Below are 24,586 nucleotides of genomic sequence, written 5' to 3'. Positions count from 1 at the left end.
AAGAATTCAGTTACATCCCCGGACTATTACCACAGAGATTCTATGTGCTTAATTTGTGCTCGGCCGTGAAAGAACATATCATGAGAAACCTTGCATTTGTTGTATGAAAATCTGCCACATGTGTATCCATTAATTCATATTGGAAAAGCGTGATGGAATAAGCTCCAAATCTCCTTCTCCAGAGGAGAGGGTCCAACAGTGGGACAGGCTGTTAATTTACTAATAGTTATCTGCAGTATAAAGTCTTAAATTTTCTAAGGCCTTAAATTTTTATGAAGTAGTAGTTATCGTTAATGTAAATTATATTCATTATTATAAATATATTTATTTTGGGACGTTAAGTTTATATAAAATATGTATAGCTGAATTATGTCTCAGCTGAGTAAATTTACAAAGAAACTCAAATAGATTTATATCTATCTGTTAAATTATCAACCAATACTTTAGTTATGTTCAACATATTTTAGGCGCTAATTAGGTCAAATATTGTTTCGGTTAATTGGTTACAAGCTGTGGCGATGTGTTATCTCCTTAAAGGTCCGTTGAAACCAAATCAAATTATTTAAACAACAATTAATTAGTGAAGTTGGTTCACGCCCTCTCATAAAGTTATCTCCTTATCATTGTCAAATGTTCAATCAGACCATGAATCAGGCATTTTGTGTTTTAACTTTAACATTATATATAATTACTAGGTTTTAAATACTTAAAAGCAAATTAATTTAAAAATTTTTAAAATTTAAAACAATAAAATAACATACCATGAATGTAACACCACTGAACAAACGTCTTCTCTCTCTCAAAAGCAACTTATGTCGACTCAGATGTTTTTCTTTAATACCAAACATGCAATGATCTATAATAACAAATCAAGAACTTGAAAACTCATTGGTGCCTTCCCAAATTTGGGCCGGCAATCTTTGATTACGATCCTTTTTGTTTTTTTTTCACGTAGTGGAAACCTTCAGAAAGGTACCCGGCTCCCATGGAGGGGAGGAACTGGGTTATGTGGGATTCTTACCGACTAAAACCACTACGATAGCCGTCCTCGACACGGCATCGGAGAGTAGTGACTAGTTATATTTTCATCGCTATTCAGATTAATAAAAAGTAACAGCTCTAAATGTCACTGCTGGGCTAAGGTTTCCTCTCCCTTATAAGGAGAAGGCTTAGAGCTTACTCCACCACGCTGCTAAAATGTGGGTTGGAAGATACACGTGGCAGATTTTCGTCCGCCTCGAAATCCTTACGATATTTTCCTTGGACGTCAAGCACGAGATTAATTCTAAACGCGCCCGGGTTGAAATCTTAATCATCAAGTAAGATTCACGTCTGAGCCATTAGGGCTCGTAACACTCAGATCAATAACTCACTATAAAATTTCTAATCACTTATCAATTTTTATAATACGTAACTGTTACTTCTTTATCTGGAAGGTCTATATACTAAATTAGTTAATTTAGTCATGTTATGTCATTGCTAGATAACTGGTTATAATGAAACACAGTATCTATCAATTGTAATATTAACAATCGAAATACTGTTGTCTTACTTGCAATACATATCATAAAATTTATCCAACGAAATTCGTAAGCAAGAATTCTTGCATTCATTCTTGCAAAATGTATTCACTCGTAAATACTTTCGTCGTTATCTGTACTGCAACGACAGGCATTGTTTATACTAAATACCTGTGTCTTGGTCCAACATAATTCAGTGTAAATAGTCTAGACTGATAGTCGCGCTAAATTTACGTATTTTCAGGCCATTTGCATTTTATCTTGAACGGACACCAACGATTTGTAAATTCGAAGTGTGAAGTAACCACGTTCCGAACTTCTTATGTTATGTTAGAAGTTTTCACTTTGATAAGAAACTTGTATAATAGTGATAGTAGACAAAGTGCTGCGGATGGAAATATCATTTATTGTCGTTCTAGAGGGAAATTTTACTGATATACAATTCTAATTATATTAATCTTTGCTTTGATGTATTCACGGATGGTTGAAAGTGATATAAGTTTTTATAAATCGACCCAAAAAGGAGGTGTCGTGATTGTGTAATTGTTAATCCAATATAATGGCAGTACTACAAGATGAACGAAGAGAGGTCTGGCGCTGTCCGTACAGGGCTAGTGCCTAGCTTATATGACTAAAGGTTTCAAAGCCTGGAAGCAAATTCCAGGTTAAGCCACTCAATTGTGCTATGCATTACAATTTCTCCTACACAGTTGGCTAGCCTCTGTTGGGAACTGCAATGAATGATGTCTTCTTTGCCTACTATCACTATTATGGCCATAGTCTAAACAGGTCAGGGGTACATTATATTGAATATACAAAATATAAATTAAATTTTGTTCCCTATGTGATTATATGATTAACCGTCTTTAAAAAATGGAGAAGGTTCTCATTTAGTATTTATGTAATTTATACCATGTTTTCAGTTTTTAATATTGCTTTTTTAAAGATTTTGAAGAACTTCTTCCTTTAAAGATCTTTAAAGATTTGAGGGTTGTGAAGATATCGCTAAACTTTTTTTACAAGGGCACATATATGAGCGAAAAATTCTTTATCAAATCAGCCATGATTTTTGTGCTGGGAAATAGATACATTAGGTGTAGTTACCTCCCTCCGCCGCAATAGGCGTCGCCGGGACTAGGGGGTTCTCAGTACCCTGGTAATCAACAATCAATCCACAGAATGCGTCACGGAAGCATGCGCAAGCGATCCCGTGGCACTCCTCGTTAAGACGGATAGGGTACCGCTGGTTTTTTAGTGAGTATTCCGATGTTCGGGGCGCACTCGGCGCCTTGGATACCGGCGAGGCCCACATACCACCCCCACTGTTCCCGTGAGGTAAACGCATAATGCATTTTTCCAACGTGACAAAAAAGGTTATTTTAAATGAATATATTCCGTAACATATTTTACTAAAGTATTTTTTTTTAATTCGTATATTTTTTTCTAGTTTAATATATAAATATGAATAATACAAATGCTGCATTAAGATCACTTGTACCAATCGAATATTCGCAAGATTTACAACGGTTCGTTTCTCTAGGCGGCCTGGCATTGCTAAATTAGCCAAGGACGATAAACGTATAACAGCCACATTCTTGAAAGTATGTAGGGTGTTTGATTTGCAATCGAATTGTACGATATATTTCAACAACTAATACACGGGGTATTAACTATTATAGAAGAAAATACAGCTACGTCTAATCCTATCATTAAACAGGCGTCCAATATAATTAAAGGCATCTTTAAAGGTATCTTTAATTATATTGGACACAGATAATATATACTAAGCATATTGTTAAGTATGTGGTTGTAATGCTTAAGCCTGCCGACCCAAGAAAGAAAATATCGTTGACTGTTATTTCATTAGAAACCTATGTATAAAAATGTTAAGAATAATTATTATAATATATTTTATTGAAACAGATTACAGAAGTTTTAAATCTATATATTTCCACGACGTAGCTTATAAAACAACCAAAATAACATTTTAACTGGCTATACTGTTAAAAGTTTGTATTTATTAATTTCATTTAAATTATACATTAATTTGAAAATCGAATAAATATACCCTTCACCCACTGCAGAACCATGCACAAAAAACAGTGTCGGTGTATTTTTAACATTTAAAAAAAATAACGTATCTATTTGAAACCTCTTTGAAGGTCAGAAAGCTCTGAATAATGTTTTGATTCCATTTGATAAATGGTTATGTATTGGTTGCCAATGGGAATGTATTATTAAAATAAAGTAACTATTCAGTTTCTTGGTAGAATCTACATTCCAAACCAATAGTAGATTTACATTTAGAAGCGCTTAGAAGGGACTACCTGGATAAGGCATATATTTTTATTATAATTATAATTACTCAAGCGCTTATCAGATATATCAAAGGAATATGTGAGTGCACAAACACAAGCTTGCAAATAAATTGATACAAAATAGACCATATTTGGTACAATACTGAGAGGCGTCACTGAAGAAGCTCAAGGCTCAAGGTAAGCATAAATCTTGCACATGTTAAGTGAATAAATTTATTATAAATGTAAAAAAAAAAACTTTAATAATATAAGCTCAATTATTTGGAATTTATGTTTTATTAATATCAAACATGCTAGCTCGTATAAAAGAAATGATTCATTGATAATGAAATCTTACTATAGCTACATATGGGCATGGTGATTACCACTGCCCATAGACATTGACGCTGTACGAAATATTAAACATTCCTTACATAACGAATGCTTCGATCAACCTTGGAAAGAAAAAAACTTATCTTCCTTGTGCCTGTAATTACACTGGCTCACTCAAACTGGAACACAACAATAATTAATAGTGCTGTTTAGCGATAGAATACGTGAAGGCTTGCACAAAGCGCTGCCACTGAGCGTTTTCTTGGTGGAATTCCAAACCGTTGGAACCTTTATATTTAATAATCGATTTTGTATAATTAAAAGTGCTTATATTTTATTTTGTTTTCATTTAGAGACATTGAAAAGTCTTGTATCGTAGATCTATTGAATTATTTTGTATTCAACAACGATAACTATTAACATAGAAATAGTTCAGCCATTTTGGGTCTAAATAAATCCTTTAAATTTATTGGTAGTAACTTCAAGGAATCTCATTTAATATTATTATTTAAATGTTGATCGAGAGTATTTATTTGATGTGGAAATAATTTCGTTACGGACCAAACGGGTTTAGGTGATTGGATGTCTGCCACGGTCAGAACTTGCGTCGTATCGGGATTTGCTATTTCAGAATTGAATGAATTGAATGGAAGTTTACCGTCAGTTAACAGGAACGTTTTTATATATACATATTTACAGAAATATAAAGAGTCTGGAAGTGATATTTAGTTGGTAAATATATTTCTTAGATTATAATATTTTACTTTTTTTTTTAATTTAATGAGAAGGATTTTAATGAGACTAAGCAAGTCATTAGCTTCCAGTTTTATAAAAAAATATTTAACTTTGATTCATCGAAATCTTAAACTTGTTTGTTTTTACCGGAATATGATAATTTATATTTTGACATATGGCTCATTATTACAACGTAGTCGGAAAGAAAATTAATCCTCCCAGAAACTACGAACTGTAAATGTTATCAAACAATAGCAGGTTTTAAAAATTTTTGGTAGTTTTGTAGATCATCAATTATATATCTTTTGTAGATAAATAACATTGACCATTTTTGTATTTTAAAGCAGTTCACCCTCCCAGCTCACCCAGTTGGTACACAATGTAGACCATCTATTCATCAACACACTTTATTTTAGACTATAAGCAATCGTTAGCTTTATTCGTATTATTTTCCTCTTCAACTAAAATCTAAGCTTGTCTTATGAGTAAAATAATAGTCTAAAGGGTTAAACTTGGCACATATATTTTGATAGATATCTAAATAAAAAAGGCTAAAATTAAATATAATAATAATAAAATCCTGGGATATTATTCACACACGGCCATCTGATCCCAAATTAAGCAGAGCTTGTGCTATGGAAACCAGACAACTGATATACTACTTTTCTTTTGTAAATACATACTTATATATATAATTATACACAGACTCGGGACAAACAGACATGTTCATGCACACAAATGTCTGTCCTGGGTGGGTATCGAACCCTTGGCTTGAAAGGCAAGTATCTACCAACCACGCCAACCGGCTCGTCGTATGTAGTAATCGCAAAAACTATCTTATAATATCAGCACAATTTATCATCATGTTATTTGACACTACACTTTTAACATAATTGTGTACAAATTTTATTAATCAAATTCTGTTTGTAAGATACATAAAGTCACATCTAGGTCTTAATATCTATGTAATCTATTATGTCATATGTTTTTTCTCGGTCTTTGTCGGCAGATCGCGTGTGTAACTTAATACGCCAATTGGCAACGTCGGTTGAGGGCAAATTATAGTTGTTAAATATATCGCCTTTCACTTTTTGTGAAGGAATGAGTAGATTCGGGTTGGGGTGAATGAACTTTGATAAGGATAATTTTTTTATAAATAAAATTTTCTTCAATACTTTCTTTAGAGAAAACAATGATGTTTACTGACACCAATTTTTGAACATGGAAAACTTCTGCCTTTTTTTTAAAACAATAAGAAAATATCGTGAGAAAAGCTGCACGTATCGTATGAAAACCACATGTGTGTCCGCCCACCCGCTTTGCAACAACGTGATGGAATAAGCTCAAAACCTTTAAATGAAAGGAGGCCTTAGCTGGCTGTTATTTTACTAATAATGTTTAAAAAAAATACAAATACAATATACGAAGTGGCCAGGTTCACGTCAAGAATGGCTACCGTATTGAAATAAAAATAAATGTTTGCTAATATTAGTTACATCTTTTTTATTGTCATTAAAGAGATCTGTTTATTTACAGTTTTACTATAAAACAAATATTGTTTGCCTATGTATAGATAAAATATAATATAATTTGTTATATAAATCATTAAAGTTCCTTCGGTATCAGTTACTACGCGCAATAATAACACGTGTAGCGTATTCCGAATAGTCAAAATTATTCGGCTTTAACTGGTTTCTTAAAAATTCCAGCTTAATCTTACCAGGGAGAAGAAAACGGCGTCTAAAATAAAATCAAAACATTACTAACTAATCCATAATAAATAAAAATGCGACCGCTTAAAATCACGTCACGTCCAGTGTTGTAGAAGTGAATAAAGCGGCTTTCAAACTACGCGATTAATATTACAATAAAAAAATTTTTTTTTTTGGATTACTATAACAGGTTCTTATCAGTAAAGTAACAGCCTGTGAATGTTCCGTTTGTCAAACGTCAGTGCCTCTCTGATGAAAACGAAGTTTGTAAAATTTTACCCAAAACATTCCTAATTTCTTTATGATTCTTTCACCGCCGAATACACCCATGCGTGACCAGGTTAGAACATTGTCAAAACTCATAATAAGTATTTAATTACAAAGAGGAAGGCGCGACGGTGGGTTTACTTATCACTCAATCATATTTTTAAGTAATGTTATCGGTTTCTAGTTTGAAAACATTTTCACCTATGGACCAACATTAATATAATATTACCCTAAAATATTATGTAACAAGCTAATATATTGTATTTGTTATTATTTATTTATAATAACATACATAGTATGGAACATATTCACTAAATGTAAAATAACAGTAACTAAATAAAACAAGTTTTATAAGATAAAAGATAATCAAGAAACATAACTATAATTTAAAAGTAAATAAAAATATTCCAAAACCTCAACAGCTCAACTAGGTTCCTAACTATGTATTCTTGTAAAAGCCACAGATTCAAATATCTTGAAACATTCTACAATAACTTATAACAAAGATACTTGACATTTTTAGCCATATTCTTTGTACATCAAATATTCAAGAGGAAAGTAAACAATTGTTTATTACAAAGGATTATTTGTCTATCTTAACAGACACACGCAGAGTTATAACCGGTAACCGCATTATTTCCCTAGAGTTTCATCGCTGTTCAGCAGTATAGTTTGTAGGCAACCTTATTTATTTTTACGTGTGCGGCATTTAAAACTAAATGCTTTGATTTTGTTATAGAAGCGAGCGCTACCTTTGATCTTGGCGGTGGGCACGTAAATCTCGGTTCAGTGACAAATAGCTGAATGTTGATCGATGTTGTCTCTGTGTTTAAATTTTCGGCTGTCCGCCATTGTGTTTTATTTGGTTTTACAATGAACTACTTATACAAAATTGCAAATATTTCATTTGTATTTTACTGTTACAATGAACAAACAATTTTGTTGAAATTTTGTTATTGAATTTATACATTGTACATTTTTCAATGTTATTAATTATTTAAAATTATGTGTTGTGTGTGTGATGACGTAGTATCCTAGTAGTATCTCAATCGATGAAGGCATATTAAGTAAAATGTGTTATGGCTTCCACTATTTAGCTGGTTCAATATTCGCCCAGAGAATCGGAATTGCACTTTAACAGGGATCTGCTGTAATATTCGAACGAAAACATCATGCGGTTTTTTGTACAGTAGCTATTTTGAATAATTAATAAAATTTTCATCTTTATATAAAACAAAATAATTTTGTCTTATATAAAGATATTCTTCATGAAAAATACATTATGTACATACATTTATATATGTTATTATGTCATCGGAACCTATAAAATGTAATTAAATAGATGAAGTTTTCCATTTTTTTTTTTTACTTAGTCATCACCATAACTTCCTTACCCTTATTGCAAATATTTTGTCTTTGCTTGCTTATTTACGAGTTCAACTAACTAACTGTATTAACTGGCTACTGGTATAGTGGCTAGATTATAATGCTGCCCATCCCAAGGTCCTGGGTTCAAGTCTCACATGTATCAGACTAATAAAAAAAACTAGTTTTTCTTATAAGCAAATTTTTAATAGCAAGAATTTTGGGTGCACTTGTGCTCACAGCACACACTTGTGCAGAATGACAGTTTAAAAAAAAGACCCGAAATAATAATAAATGTCTGTCATTTATAACATTATATTTACAATGATTTCAGCTGTTTCTTATCTCATCTTAAATCGTTTTTAATTGCAATTTTGTAGACAGCCAGGAAAATTACTTGAAAATTTACTTCCTACATTTAGATTACTATGTCATTAACAAATACTTTAAACAAGTCTGTTGTATTAAGGCGTCTCGATTGCTTTAAAATGTTTGCTTCCATATCTTAGCCTCGATAGCTTAGTATTAGACCTAGAGATGAGAAAGACGAATACCTAATTATTCGATCTTGGCTTGAGCTGTTTTAAAACTAGAAATATTAGTTATTAGTATGTACACATACACATTTTGCTCACGCACACAGATAAAAAACAAATGAAATGTGACGATTTAAATAAACAAATGCAGTGTTACGGTCTTAGTAAAACGGCAAACATGAAAATAGTATTTTGATATATAATTTTATCGTGTAGTTTTTATAATTAAAGGTATAATTATCTATATATATAAAAGGTCGGACAGACCTTTGTGTGCATGAACATGTCTGTTTGTCCTGAGTCTGGGTGTAATTATCTATATAAGTACGTATTTACAAAAGAAAAGTAGTATATGTAGAATATCAGTTGTCTGGTTTCCATAGCCCAAGCTTTGTACAAGCTTAATTTGGGATCAGATGGCCGTGTGTGAAAAATGTCCCAGGATATATATTATAATTTATATATAAAATATATAAGATTAAATTTTAAACGTGAATGTGAATTTGATATTCTTGTAAGTGACTGCCTCGTTGGTTTAATGGCTAGATGTAAGGCCGCAGACCCGGAGGTCCTGGGTTCTATTCCCAGGTTGGGCCAATAAAAAGTTATTGGGTTTTTATGTCAGAAAATTCTCACTAGCAGCCCGGAGTTTGGCAATTGAAAGTGTATACACATCTGTGCCTCAGAAAGCACGTAAAGCTGTTGGTCCTGCGCCTGAAGTCTTTTCGATCGTGTCGGATTGCCGTCCCATCGAATTAAGAGATTAAGGCAATACAGAGTGTACTTGTTTTTGCGCGGTATAATATCTCTCTTGAGATTGGCCGCCGTGGCCGAAATCTGGAGGACATTATTAAGTTGAATATATATCAACTTACAAGAATATGAAACTCATACTTTTCACGTCTGAATATAAAGATGATGAATGTATATTGGTTTAGTAGTTTTTTCAGTTAGGAATTACAAGAAAAGTCTCTTTATATCAGTACAGAGAGACAGATATATAAATAATAATAATGACTGCACACTATTTTATATTTAAGCTACTGTAATACACTTTCTAACAATTACAAGCGTATTTATATTGTTTGATTTAAGGTTATGTAAATAACTGTAAACGTTACCATAACACTAGAATTATAGTTCATTGACTTTGCCGCGAGTTAAATATATTATTATTAAATAAAGATATTCTGATGTTGTGAACATTTTATGAAAATTTTACGTTTTTAAAATTTTAGTCCTATTAAGTAATATTGTGCCGTGATGGCCTAGTCTAAGCCGAGATGGCCTAGTCGTTAGAACGCGTGAATCTTAACCGATGATCGTGTGTTCAAGCCCGGGCAAGCACCACTGAATTTTCATGTGCTTAATTTGTGTTTATAATTCATCTCGTACTTGACGGTGAAGGAAAACATCGTAAGGAAACCTGCATGTGTCTAATTTCATGGAAATTATGCCACATGTGTATTCTACCAACCCGCATTGTAGCAGCGTGGTGAAATAAGCTCCAAACCTCCTCCTCAAAAGAGAGAGGAGGCCTTAGCCCAGCAGTGGGACATTAACAGGCTGTTTCTGAGCCATGTTTCAATCCCTAGGAAGAATTACTGAATTTATATGTGTTTTAATTGTGTTAATAAACTCGTAAAACATGTATATGTCTTGTGATATTTTGATTCCTGTGTATATTGATAAAACCAACGCGCATTACTTTCGCGTAAGCACTATAACAGTCAACAAACTAAGATGTTACTCGTAGCCTATCCTGTAGCTATTCTGTAGTAGGTGATTTTGACTTGCAACTGAAATTGGTTAATTTCCCTTACAGTTCAAAAAAGATATAAAGCTATCTTTAACATATATATGTAATAGACGAAATTGTTTTAACTAAGACAGATCTATCGTTTAAATTTAAATTGAAAATGAATTTAAGAAAATAATTTATCGTGCACAAGTCACGATAAAAATTTAAGCCCATTCGTTAAGATTTATTGAAAAAAAGTAACATAAATAATTTTTAACATAATTCTATAAAAGCACTTAACGGTTCGATAAAAGTTAAGTCACGGTTTAAGTTAATGAGGGAGCTTATTAGGAGGTAAGGTTAATATTACCTAGCCATTGTGCTCGACTTTGGTCGTTAAATATCAATTATGTTCCATTGCTACCCGGTATCAATGCAGAAAATTGTTAATTCTTCAAAACGTTTCATGCTTTGAAGATCTTCTAAGACTGATCGTTTTGATAATAGAAAAAAATGTTCATTCCTGGGGATATCTTTCATTATACGTAGAAAATCTATAATCATAAACAAGGAAATGATTAAACCAATATACATAAAACTTATATCATATGATACCACGCCGTTTCGGAGAAGGATTTAGTATATAATTATGTAAGCAGTGCTTCGCAGTTTCTTTCCCTTTCAATTTGGTCTTGTGACATGACGAGCGTGAACTCATGTTTTAGTATTTTTTTATATTGAATTAGGTAGGCAGACTAGCATGTGGGCCACATGATGCTAACTGGTGACCGTTCATAGAGATTTGCAATTTAAGAAATATTAACCATCCCCTACTTCGTCAATGCACCACCGACTTAGGGAACTAATTTATGTCCCTTGTGCCTGTAGTTGGCTAACTTACCCTTCAAGCCGGAATACAAAAATACTAAGCAACAACACGCTGTGTATTGTGTTGTTGCTTGTCAGTAGAATACATTATTATGAGTGAGTGGTACCTGTCTAGACGGAAGCTAGTTATATAGTGATTGTATTAAATGTTATTTTGTTGAGTGAGTTATACATTTAAATATCATCGCATTAAGCAGACATATATGATTTAAGCATAATTTGACTATATAATATCACTTACAAATAAAAATAATATTAAAAATATATATATTTAATTGTTTATAGCCCCTGCACTCAATGAGTTTGTATAATAATTGTTAAAACAGAAATAAGTTTAAAACCACAAATGTTTGTTGAAGCGTTATAATAACAAACGTGTTTGTTTTTTCTAACGATGAACTTGGCAGTAGTTGATAACCATAGAGAAAACCAACGGTTTCTAACCACTGTATATACTTAAATTGAATGGGTATAATTCGATACCCATTAACTAATATACTTGACAATGAATATACTGATATTATAAGGAAGTTTGATTGTGTCTATGTAACTTTAACACTACCGATGTATTAAAACGGACAGACAAACTTTTATTCGATATTTATTTAGAAAAATGGCGGGCGGGCGCGGATTAATATGGGCTGAATATGATGATGATGATTATTTTATTTCGCACTATAACATGAGAGAGAATTATAATAATAGATTTTTTTATATTTGACTGCACTCACCCGATCTTAGCCTTGCAAAATGATTTTTATTTTTATCAATGTGATAATAAAGCGATGATACCGTTTTTGCGCACATTTATTTAATATGTAATACTTACGTGTATATATTTGATTTCTGTTGCTCTTAATTGGTTTTCTTTTATATTACTACATATTTCTACACTATGTGTTGAATTAAGAATAAGTGTAATAAATTAAAAAATATATATATTTTGAAAACTCGGACTAAAATTTTATTTGGCCTACAATTTGGGACGCGGCCAGAGGGATAAAGAATTAAATCCTAAACTTCCGTATTGATTAGCAATCGATAATAAGCAAACGATTACAAAACGTTACTTTGCAAAAGGCTACCTACCATGTCATGTCTACTGACTGCTATTAGCCGACGTGAACACTGCCACCGATACATTGCTGTCAGCACAATATGAACAGAACATGCTAGGCTAGTATCCTATGTATTATGTAAGCGCATAATATTTCATGCATATAACTACATGTAATCAAAAGACGAGTTTTGTTCTCATCTAGAACATCTTATATAAAAATCTTATATAATATAAAAATGTATGTTGGTATGTTAAATTAATATACTTCGACATCGCTTGAATGATCTCATTAAAGTTGGTAAATTATTGTTTTTTTTTTTCATGGATTAGTTTTTTCTTATACTCTGTTGTAAGTCTTTACTAGATGTTGTTGCAACACTGTAATGTGTAACAATCAAGTACATAATAAAAACTTTGAGCTTATTTTTGAATTTAAGGAATTTAGTATGTATATAACATAGAGTAAGGGGTAATACTACTGAAACTATTTAGAAGATGCAATATTGAATTGGAACACACTTGTACACTATAATATGTCCTGCGCAGTTGGCTAATCTCTCTTGAAATTGGTTGTCGTTGCCGAAATCGGTCAGGAGAATATCAAACATAATATATATAGATTTGAAGTGCCTTTGATCGTGCCTGCAGATACACGCAAAGGCCACGACAAGGCCTAAATCTCGTCTCTCTCCAGTAATCGTATGATTCATAGGACCATGAGAGTGAAACTGGACTCTAAGAACTTATGAACTATAATAACTAAGAATTGATATTAAATAAACAAAATCCTTAGAGGAGCGATTGCATGAAATACTGTTTAAAATACATACACATAATCGTAATTGCAAAAGCTTAAACGGTACAATAAGTAGCATGCGTTGTGAAGAACTCGTTTGAATATTTTATTCCCGGCTTCATTAGTTTCGAATACAGCATATAAATACCACTTAAGTATAACAAATCTCGAGATAGCATCAAATAATTTCATACATCGGCCATTAGATGGCGATCCTTCATACGAAAATGAATAATTCATATTACACACAGAATCGCTCTGAGGCGAGTGAGTGTGTCAAATTCAACAAGTTGGTATCAATACCGATATTGTCAAATAACGACATATTTTACAAGCGAATAGCGATTAAATTTAAACATACGTAATTAAAATGTTGCTTTTTCGTTTATTTATAATAGTAGTTGAACTAGCAAACGGACCATCTAATCGTGTCACCACTAGATATAGGTGCGGTCACCAATGCGCTAACAACATTGAGATATAATAATAATAGGAATTTTAAATTACTTGTATTTACGGTGTTTTACTCTGATTCAAAAGATTTTTTCTTAAATAAAACTGTACACTGATTCTTGGTGGCAATAATATTATTGAAATAAAAATTGTACCACACACCATAACGGTTATTACAACATGCAAACGAAACTGGGTCCTTTTGCTAACTATGATTTTGCTAGGGAAATCTGTCTGTATGTAAACATGTTACATGACAGATTAAATTAGTAAATTACACATTCAGCATGGATTTTCGTAATACTCTGTAATATCTGGTGTATGACCGATTACGATAACGATTACAAAGTGCCGCCGAACCATATTAGTGTAATACGATTAGATAAGTAATTTAGGGTTCGTGAGAACAAATAATTCATGAGAAATAACATAAATAACTGATCATAATAATAAATTATTTATCATAGAGTAAAATTTCATATTTAAATCAATATTTTTTATGACTTTTTGGTAAAAAAAAATCATTCGGAATAGAATAGTTTTCGCGTGTGACTTCGCCCACCTATGCCGCACTTCCTTAAGGTTCAGTGGTTTAACCGTGAAGCGTAACACACAGAGTGACAGAATTATATTTCACATTTATAATATTAGTATAGACATTGTTCAGAAGGCTACTACGAACAAAAAAAAGTGATTTATAGAAAAAATTCTTTCTCATACACAAAAAAAAATTATTAATTAATATATACTTAAAGTAAAGTAACACCATGTAAATGTCGCACGTTTGTGGTTAGGAGCTAATTCCACCACGCTGCTCCACTGTGGGTTAGTGGATACACATGTGGAAGATTTTCATCCCACATCAAATATATTTTTCTTATAACAGTTTTACTGATCGAAGTTGAGCTGCATTATGACGAGGACAATTTTTGTGATTTTTTTTATATCTGTAAGTGTAGTAAAATGTTTTCAAAGAAACGATTCTATTTTACGTATCTGGTATCTCCGTCCGCTCGTCTCCGTCTGTCTCTATTGTGGAAGCAACTTTCATACAACACTCAGGCTTACTCACGATGTTCTCGATCACCTAGCATGAATTATAATGATGAAATATAAACATAAATCACATGAAAATCTTCAGCCTATAGTAATTCGGTTAAGGTTTACGTGTTTTAGCTACTGGAACATCTCAGCAAACATGAAAATAAAAAATACATGTTACACTAAAAATCGCGTTATATAATGTTGTGTGGGAAACGTCTTTAATAATTCAAAATAATTATAAATCTCTATGACTAAACTTCTAGGAAACATTTTAGGATAGAAGACGAGCAAATGAACCTTTTTGGGCACTTTCTGCTACTACAGCTAATAGACAAACCACAACGAAGATTAATTTTATAACTGGCAAACTAATGCTAGGTATAAATAATTAGCGAATGTTTTTATTGAAGACACTTCAAATAGTTCGAGAAACTAACATAATCCAGTCAGGAAAAAAAAATATGGAATGGAATATACAGAATTGCTGCAACTGCGCCTAACAGCCTTGTTCCCGCTGTAATATGTATTTGCATACTAGTGTATAGACAGCTCACACGTCTATTTGTTTAAAACTTACACATTCAATTTATAAAAGCGGTGGCTCGAAACAATTACAAAACTTACAAGCCAAGTGCAAATATTCAAAGCAAACAAAATTGATGCACATATAAAAATAAACCTTATGCCCATGTAATAAAGTTTCAAATCACTAGATACTGAAATAATAAGTTAGACAATGTGATCAAGTATAATACCCCAGGTCTGCTTTGGACCGTATTTAAACAATGGGTATTTAAAAAGGGTACAATTTGTGCGTTTTACTTGCAAATTAATATTGGTCTTCGAATAATCCTGCGTTTAACTTGTCGAGCGACATTTACAGGATGTGAAGTAAAATCACGAATCTCATTGAGTATTGTGTAACTGTTCGCGTACATTTTGATTGATTGTTTGGTAGCTCCTACGGGAATAGGGATTTAAATATAAATTTAAATATAAAAGAAACTTTCAAAAAATAAACATGTTTAATTCATTATTTAACTTTAAAACTACGACTGAATCAGAATGTAGATTAAGTCGTGAATAACCAGCAAGGAAGTCAGTATCAATATAACTTGGATCCCAGACACACCTTTAAACAAAAAAATAGATTTATAAAATGAAACAATTTTTTTTAAATGAATTAACTAAAATATATATATTTTTGATTGTTTTTAACTAATTATATTAATTCTGAACAAATTATAATAGTTATAATATATAATTAATGTATACACATTTAATTTGCAAATTTCGTTAAAGTCTTACAATATGAAGACTCAATATTATGCATATTATGATATCAATAATCGTAACGGTACCACTATTAGCATTTTATCGGTGCAGCCGTAAATCGTGAAACAATTGCGAAAGCTCTTCAGCTAAGTTCAATAGCAGCGTGTGCGCAAACCATGCAGCGCGGACGCAGTGCCCGACGCACGCGCAGACAGCCAGCACGCGCGACTTGACAGCGATTTGAAAATCGAACGCGCAAATTGACATTTTCGATAACTTTTAATTTGTATGTCGGTTGCCTAAAGAGGCACGATTGCTTGGTGATAGTTAGTGATGAAAATTGATTTTCGAATGTGCTGTGTTGTGAATTTGTTTCGTGTTTTTCAGCGGTATGAGCGCTTCGTTTAATTTTGTTACAGGTAACATATATTAATTACTATTCTGAATTAACTAGTTTTTTTTAAATCAATTACTTGTTACGACCTTTATTATATTATGTTACATGTTTAAATAAATATTATATTACGAAAAAGTTGTAAAAGCAATAACGATTATAACTAAATTAAATTTAATATGTTAAAAAGCTCTTAGCGTGTAATGATTGCAACATTATTTATTAAAAATTAAGTAAAATAAAAAAAATTGTGTATAACTGTGTTACTATAAATATTTTTGAATGCATTATAATTAAGAATATCTTCAAAAAAAATTTTCAACACTTTAATCGTCTAAGAAATTTATTTTATAATGGGTTTTAAATAAAACCGATTAAATTAATCAATACGGAAACATATAATTAACCTAGATGACTATCCAATTAGGCAAATTGGATCGCATTATTAAAAAATAATTAATCAAATCCAAATGTTTTAAAAAATACAAATTATTCCAGTAACCGAGACACTGATCTAAATATTTTATTTGATTAAATAGGTGCCCATTCGTAGTTTGTGAAGCACGTTGACTGGATTATCAAGTTTTAGCCTTTTATTAATATTGAGAATATGAAAATTAAATAATAAGGTGATATGTAAAATTTTATTCGATTTTTGTTAGCCGTTTACTAGATTATCTCTCCAACGACGCACAGCTACGATAAGCATTTCATCTCATACATAATATTTTATTGAATTAATACAAATACCAAAATATAAAATTGCAATATATTGTTAAACTTACAATACGTCATTTTAGTTTTAGTAATATTATTTGTGTTATATATTATACAATTATTGCTTAGACACGGGTATTGATTACAGGCAATAAACGACCATCGTTCTTTGACACATACGTCTCGGTGGGCGTAGCGCCAAATGGTTCTCTGACTACGACTATGTAAATATTAAATTGGGACGATTTAAAGTATCAAATAAATATGTAATCTTCTGTAAACTACTATGCGATGTTAAATCTTAATTCTTGTCAAATTGGTAAACAGCCGAGATGGCCCAGTGGTAAGAACGCGTGAATCTTAACCGATGATCCTGGTTCAAACCCCGGCAAGCACCACTGAATTTTCATGGGCTTAATTTGTGATTATAATTCATCTCGTGCTTTACGGTGAAGGAAAACATCGTGAGGAAACCTGCATGTGTCATATTTCACTGAAATTTTGCCACATGTGCATTCCATCAATTCGCATTGGAGCAGCATGGTGGAATAAGCTCCAAACCTTCTCCTCAAAAAGGGAGAGGAGGCCTTAGCCCAGCAGTGGGGCATTCACAGGCTTGTTACCAGGTAAAATAAGGTTGCCTGTAATTTTATTTACATGTAGAAGAAGAGTTTTTCTACAATTCACTTGCTTACATCCTCTTGAAGTCTTCGCCTTAAATCCCCGGTCGAGCCAGTCAGTTATTGTTTTTTTCTGTTAAGAAATTCTCAGTAGCAGCCCAGAATTAGGAAATCATTGGTGTTACATTCCCATGTCTTAAAAAAGCATACAAAGCGTAAGGGCTCTTGATCGTATCAGGTTGAACGATGAGAGTAAGAATGGAGTGATAGTTGCCGCCCTAGTGTACGATAATATATCTTGCGCTGTTAGCCTACAAGGTTACCCTGTTTCACCATTTCATTAAATTGTATAACATATATAATTTAAAAAGTGTAAATATATACTAAATTTATTAGTTTTCAAACGTAATATAAGCTAAAAACTATTTTATAATAGAGCACCTACTACAGTGATTATGATGATAAAAATACGTGGCTTATCGTTAGTCCAAATTTCTATAATTATAACGCAGCTTAAATACTTAAGACTTTTATACTGCAAATGATTCTCGTTTATCCCGTTTTACGAAATAAAACAAAACCTACGATAATCATACATTCAACTCATTCTAATAAACATCGTTTTGCCCGAACTTCTGTAAAGCGATCATAGGGCACGTAAAATATATGCGACTACCTGGGGTCTACTTTCACAAAATAAAGTTTAAACCATCCAAATAGGTTGAGCCATTTTCGGGTAATCGGTGAATTTAAAAAAATAACTTCGAAAGAGTCTCTAAACGTTTAGAGGTTTATCTTATTTATAATGGCGGTTATAATACTCAGCGTTGGCACTACTTGCCTAGATCAAAACCTCTGCTAATGATCCACGAATTCTATCCACAGGGCTAGCTCGCTTTATTGGTAGAAATGTAGCATATAATATTGCTTGTAGCTATAATATTTTTAACATAACAGTACACGTAATGTCTCCCATGAGTAATATTTTAAAAATATATTTAATTTACACAAACATCTTACGTTTTTATTACGTGAATAGATGAGTAAAGAATTACCTCACATAAATGAGGGAACCAAAGAAATACATCGATCAGCGTGAACATTTTAAATAAGCTACGACTAGACAATTTCAAGATCAAAATACTTATAAATCAACCGGAGTCGACTTCCAGCAGCCGTACGCTGAAATGTTGATGACTTACCCTCCTAACGTTGCGGCGACACAAGGTATAAACTTTCGCGGGAATTATATTTTATGTTCCAAAAATATATACTTTGGTCGATGAATATGTTTGGATTAGTACAGTACCGACCACTCATCGTTCTACAGCAGTAAATCTGTTAATTAGTGATAGAGCTTTGTGCTAGCTTGTCTGTATTAGTATCAGCCGCTCTTTCAACTATTCTTCTACAGCAATAATTTGTATTCATATGTTCGGGTTTAAAGGTCGAGTTAGCCAGTTAGAATCATTAAGTCTTAAATGATTGCGTGATTGCAGGCTACCACTGAAATGATCATGTGCTCTTAATTTTTGTTTATAATTCATCTCAGGGCAAAAAAAACCGTAACGCATTAGAGCAACGAAGTGGAGTAAGCTTCATTAAATTTTTCCTCTAAAGGGGAGGTGACCTCAGCCCAATAGGGGGACATTTTCAGGCTGCAAATTACTGTATATATATATATATATATATTGTTGCTATTAAATAATATATTTTCTATCAAATAAATAAAGGGCTTCACGATTTGCTGCTTTGTTAAGATTATTACCAGACCACTTACCACATGGAACTTCATACATTTTAATTTGGATTGTGTTCCATATTCGTTTTTATTTTAATTGCTGCGATGAACTGAGATGGCTTGTTAAATAGAGTTGGATCTTAACGAAAAGGATTGCGAAGAAGCGCCACTTCCGGAGAAGCGCCACTGCTGGAGCAACACATCGATTTTGCGAACCCGGAGGTTAAAAGTTGTGAGGAAATTTTTATAGTGCGGATGAATTTCTGCCAATTTTATAACTACTATTTAGTAGATTAACGGAGTGGTTGTCTAAAATTCTCCGTAAAGGTGAGGTTCTCATCAGGTCTTTGTCCAATTGAGCATTTAGGTGCTGTTATTTTATTTGTTTTAATAGAATTACTTTTAGTTTTGCTAGTTGCGCCAAAATATAGATAAGTCGAATATCAGTGTTTCACTTGGTGAAGTGTATATCGTAAGAGCTAGCCAGGGAAATTTTCGTTACATATTTCGTTTTCATACATGCAAACGATCGTTTGCACAGCAGTTCAAATGTTGCCAGAAAACAAATCATCAGTAAAGCTTTCCCAAGAAGGATGGCGTCAGACTGCTAACTTAAGACTGCTACTTGCATACACACTGCGTCAACCCCAACTAATAGACCAATAATAAGCGAATTATTATTATTCCACAAACCTGCATTGGAGCTGCTTGGTGGAATAAGCTCAAACCTTCTCCTTAAAAAAAGGGAGAGGAGGCCTTAGCCCAGCAGTGGGACATTCACAGGCTGTTACTAAGCGAATTATGATTAAAGCAAAATAATATATACAACCTGATAGTTATTTTTTTCAGAAATGACATTGGAATATAATAATTACTTTTTTGTAATATATACCCAAATTAAATATATGAGATTCCTGGAATTTGTTTTTTATGACTTTCAACATAAATATTTTTTTTACGTAATGCTTCATCTGCTGTATGCACGAAATATTCCCAGCCAGTGTCACGTATAAAAGTGACTGTTATTATAAAATTCTTAAAATAACATCTCTAATAAATATCTAATAAATTTCTAAGTTTTCAAATAGAAACAAAAAAACAAATAATGCTCATAATTCAAATTCGATGATTAAATTAAGAATTCAGACACCTGCGTTTATTTTTATGAAGATAACACTTTTGTAAGTTTATAGTTAATAAATATGCATTGACCTGTGCATTATAATATAGATATAAAAACGGTTTGATATTGAGATTAATTTGACTTCGATTAAAATTTTGTTTATCTGTTGTTTGATAAAGTATTTTTATATTTATATTTTATAAGATCAAGTTTTATAATTAATTTCTTTAAATTTATGTTTACCGTAACAGCCTGTGAATGTCCCATTGCTGGGCTAAAGGCCTCCTCTCTTCGTTTTGAGGAGAAGGTATTGGAGCTTATTCCACCACGCTGCTCCAATGCGGGTTGGTGGAATACATATGTGGCACAATTTCTCAGCTTACAAGCTGAGAAATTTATGTTTATCTAAAGTATATTATAGTATATTGTTATAAGTATATTTTTATACTTTCTAACAGTACGTAAAAGCAATTTTTGATTTTTTTTTAAATGAAAAAATATATAATATAAGTAATTTATATTTTTTTTAATGAAATAAAATCAAAAAAATTTTTAATGAAATAAATCTGTGTATGGAATTTGCTAACTAAGGATTCTGTGAGAATTTTTTTCAAATAAAATAAAAAAATAACTATAATTGAACATTTTATAATGGAATCTGTCTTCATTAAAACTTAAAAAAACGGATATCCGTATTATTATTGTTGTTGACCAAATTTTATTCACGGGTCGCCGTGTCAAATATCAAAGATTAGCCTTCTATGCAAGAGATATAATAACGTACATGAGCATGCACAACCACAGGTGGCTTCTCTGTCTGTTCCTCTCATAGTCCGATGGGACGGCAATGCGATATTTTACGTGTTCTCAGAGGCATGGAATTCTCGGCCTTATAGTTATTCTAACTCTAGACTGCTACTAAGAATTTCATAACAAGAAATCCATTAATATTAATTGAACTCACCCGGATTTAAAATATTTTGGATCTGAAGCCACAAGACCATAGAATTAAATGAATTGTTTGAATTTAAAAATGACCGTGATTATTACAACCCGACACAAAGCTTGTAACACTTTTGAGAGTAAACAGTTCTTGTAATTAGCGAGTTTATAAGGCTAAAGGACTCTACAGTGTTAGTCACTATATTCCTGAAAAAGTTTTTTTTTATAGAATAGGAAGGTGGACGAGCATATGGGTCACCTGATGGTAAGTGGTCACCAACGCCCATAGACATTAGCATTGTAAGAAATGTTAAGTATCGCTTACATCACCAGTGCGCCACCAACCTTGGGAACTAAGATGTTATGTCCCTTGTGCCTGTAATTATGCTGGCTCACTCACCCTTCAAACCGGAACACAACAATACCAAGTACTGCTGTTTTGCGGTAGAATATCCGATGAGTGGGTGGTACCTACCCAGACGAGCTTGCACAAAGCTGTACCACCAGTAAAAATGAATATAATATAATATTTAAAAATATAGAATATAAAATTTTTTGAAATGAATATATGACAATAGATACACAAACAATGAATTTCACTTAAAGTCCTACACATTTCTTCTGCGACTTAAGGAATCCTTATAACAATTTTTTAAAAGTTCTTATTACAATATATTCACTGCATGTGGTCTTAATCGATGTTGTTAACGATATTTACGAACAAAATCAGGTTCTATCGTAGTAGTTTAGAAAAATTTTATCATTCAAGATATGATTATGTAGAAACTGGCGCTTTTAAATTACAATAATCTTTACGTTTATTTTATCTATTTTATAAAGATAAGATAAATTTTAACATCAATTACAAATGATAATATAATGGTATTTCTTCTAATTATATGGCAACATCCGGTGGTTGTTGATTAAGATATCTTCATAACATATATGTATGTAATATAAAAAAACTTTTACTGGTAGTAGACCACTGTCTAGCTTATCTGAGAAGATAGCATTGACACCAAAACTTTGGAATGTTTGAATGGTGAATGAACCAGTGTAATAGTCAAACCGATTTCAGCCACGGTGGCCAATCTCAAGAAAGATTAGCCAACTGTGGAGAAAATATTATAGTGCACAAGTGTGTTCGCAAACACAGGTGCACTGTCTATACTCTAACGCTCATAATCCGACGGGACGTCAATCCGACACGACCGGAAAGAGTTCACTACCAATGGCTTTACGTGCTTTCTGAGGCACGGAAATGTACACACTTTTAACTTTCAGACTCCGGGCTGTTTTTGAGATTTTTTGTCAGAAAAACTCATTATTGTTATTGGCCCAACCTGGGATTTGAATGCAGGACCTCCGGGTCTGAGGCCTTAAAATTAGCCAATGAACGATGGATCTTAGTTCCCATGGTTAAAAGCCAATAATTACAGCATAAGAGGCATAACATCTTAAATTCAAAGGTTGGTTTAAATGGTGACCACTTCTATCTGATGGCTGTTTGCCTCTTCCTATTAAACAGAGTTAAGTATTGACCTGTCAAGGATTTGTGTAAATTTCCAGTATCTATAGCTTTCCTTTTTGCAATGAAATGGAATAAGCCTACGTGTACGTAGTCTTATTCCAAATTATAATTTTCATGTCATTGATACTTTTATTTCAACAGAAAGATATTAAAATAAGGTTTAATTCCGAAAAAAATACAAAAATAAAATTCCTATACGAACATACATGAGTAACCCAGCAACAGCCAACAGGAATAGCCAGCAACCTGTATCCGGAACAATAAATAACTTCTTTTTGTTCATTGTTTACTTAGTAACAGCCCGTGGGGTCCATATTTGCATGGATTTAGACGTACCCATATCAACTTCTATATATGAGCAGGCGAAAAACGATCTTATATGCTTGTAAAACGAACGAAAATGTCATGAAATATTTTACAGGAATGGATTTGCTTTTATCGACAAATATGTTAGAATGCATATGACTAAATATATATGTAATTATACGAAAGTCTTGGCGTATTCAAGAATGCGTTTAGTTTTAATAATAAAATGCCAACAGTTTTGCTTCAATAAAGAAACCGTCACATTTCACAATACAAGATATTTGTTTTTATTACAACAAAAGTAAGAATATAGTTTAAATAAGGCGTAAACATACATACATCTACGAATATGTAATTCATAAGGTTTTAATGGAATACTTATTTATGATTTATACATATGTAAATACATAATGTATTTATTATTTATAAAATTATAATTTTATTATTTATGTTCTTATTGTGACATTACTCATATTATATTAATTGGTCAGTTGGTATATATATATAGAATAAATTTGAGTAAAAGTACTTACAAAGTAAATGTATTAAATATTATTGTGAATGTACTCTTTTTGATTGAATATTCAACTTTAAATCATACGCACATTATTATTAGTATTGTTGACTTCGTTCGGAAACTGTATTTTTAAATGACATTTACAATAAAAGCTGTATTGTATAAGCTGTATTGTAACTCTTCTCGGAACTCGAGGCAGCTGAAAAGCCAGATATCCATAATTTACTGTCAGTAATTGAGAGGAACTCTACTAAATTTCAACAATACAATCTGATACCACTTAGGCAAACATTTTATCGAGTTATTTTTCAAGGGTTCAAATTTTCGCAACCATTGTTTCTTTGGAGAGAAGATATGATAACTATCTTTTAAATCGCTATTATAAATTTTATTGCGTGGCATGTAGCTTAAGTTTTTGGCCATTCAACAATCGATAAGAACAGAAATAATTCGGGAATGTTGCCAGATAGATGAATAATTATATAAAATATATCAATTGTGCAAATACAAACTGTTTGAAATTTATAGCACATATTTCATCTATACAAGTATGAATTAGTTGGTAATTTGTGTTGGTCTTTCGTTCGGCCTCGGGTTGAAGAAGGTCCTAAGCGGTTACATAATTATATTTTGTATGATTAATATTGGTTATTAAAATTTACATTATTATTTA

General features: G+C 32.1%; 1 protein-coding gene across 4 annotated transcripts in view; it reads left to right on the top strand.

Annotated features, from left to right (window-relative positions):
• The window catches only part of LOC126773426 (uncharacterized), a 214,030-nt gene that overhangs the window by 79,134 nt on the left and 110,310 nt on the right, over window positions 1-24,586 (top strand). For 2 of the 4 annotated variants that reach the window (XM_050494381.1, XM_050494379.1), the window contains exon 1: window positions 16,333-16,441. The exons of the other annotated variants lie outside the window; for them this stretch is intronic. The gene's annotated coding sequence lies outside the window, so the exon portion shown is untranslated. Of the gene's footprint in view, window positions 1-16,332; window positions 16,442-24,586 lie in introns of those variants that run through there. 4 annotated transcript variants of the gene reach the window in all.

This window comes from Nymphalis io, chromosome 14 (genome assembly GCF_905147045.1).
Source record: "Nymphalis io chromosome 14, ilAglIoxx1.1, whole genome shotgun sequence".
NCBI classification, from domain to species: Eukaryota; Metazoa; Arthropoda; class Insecta; order Lepidoptera; family Nymphalidae; genus Nymphalis; species Nymphalis io.
Note: the sequence above shows the minus strand (reverse complement) of the source record. Positions and strands in the feature narration are given on the sequence as shown.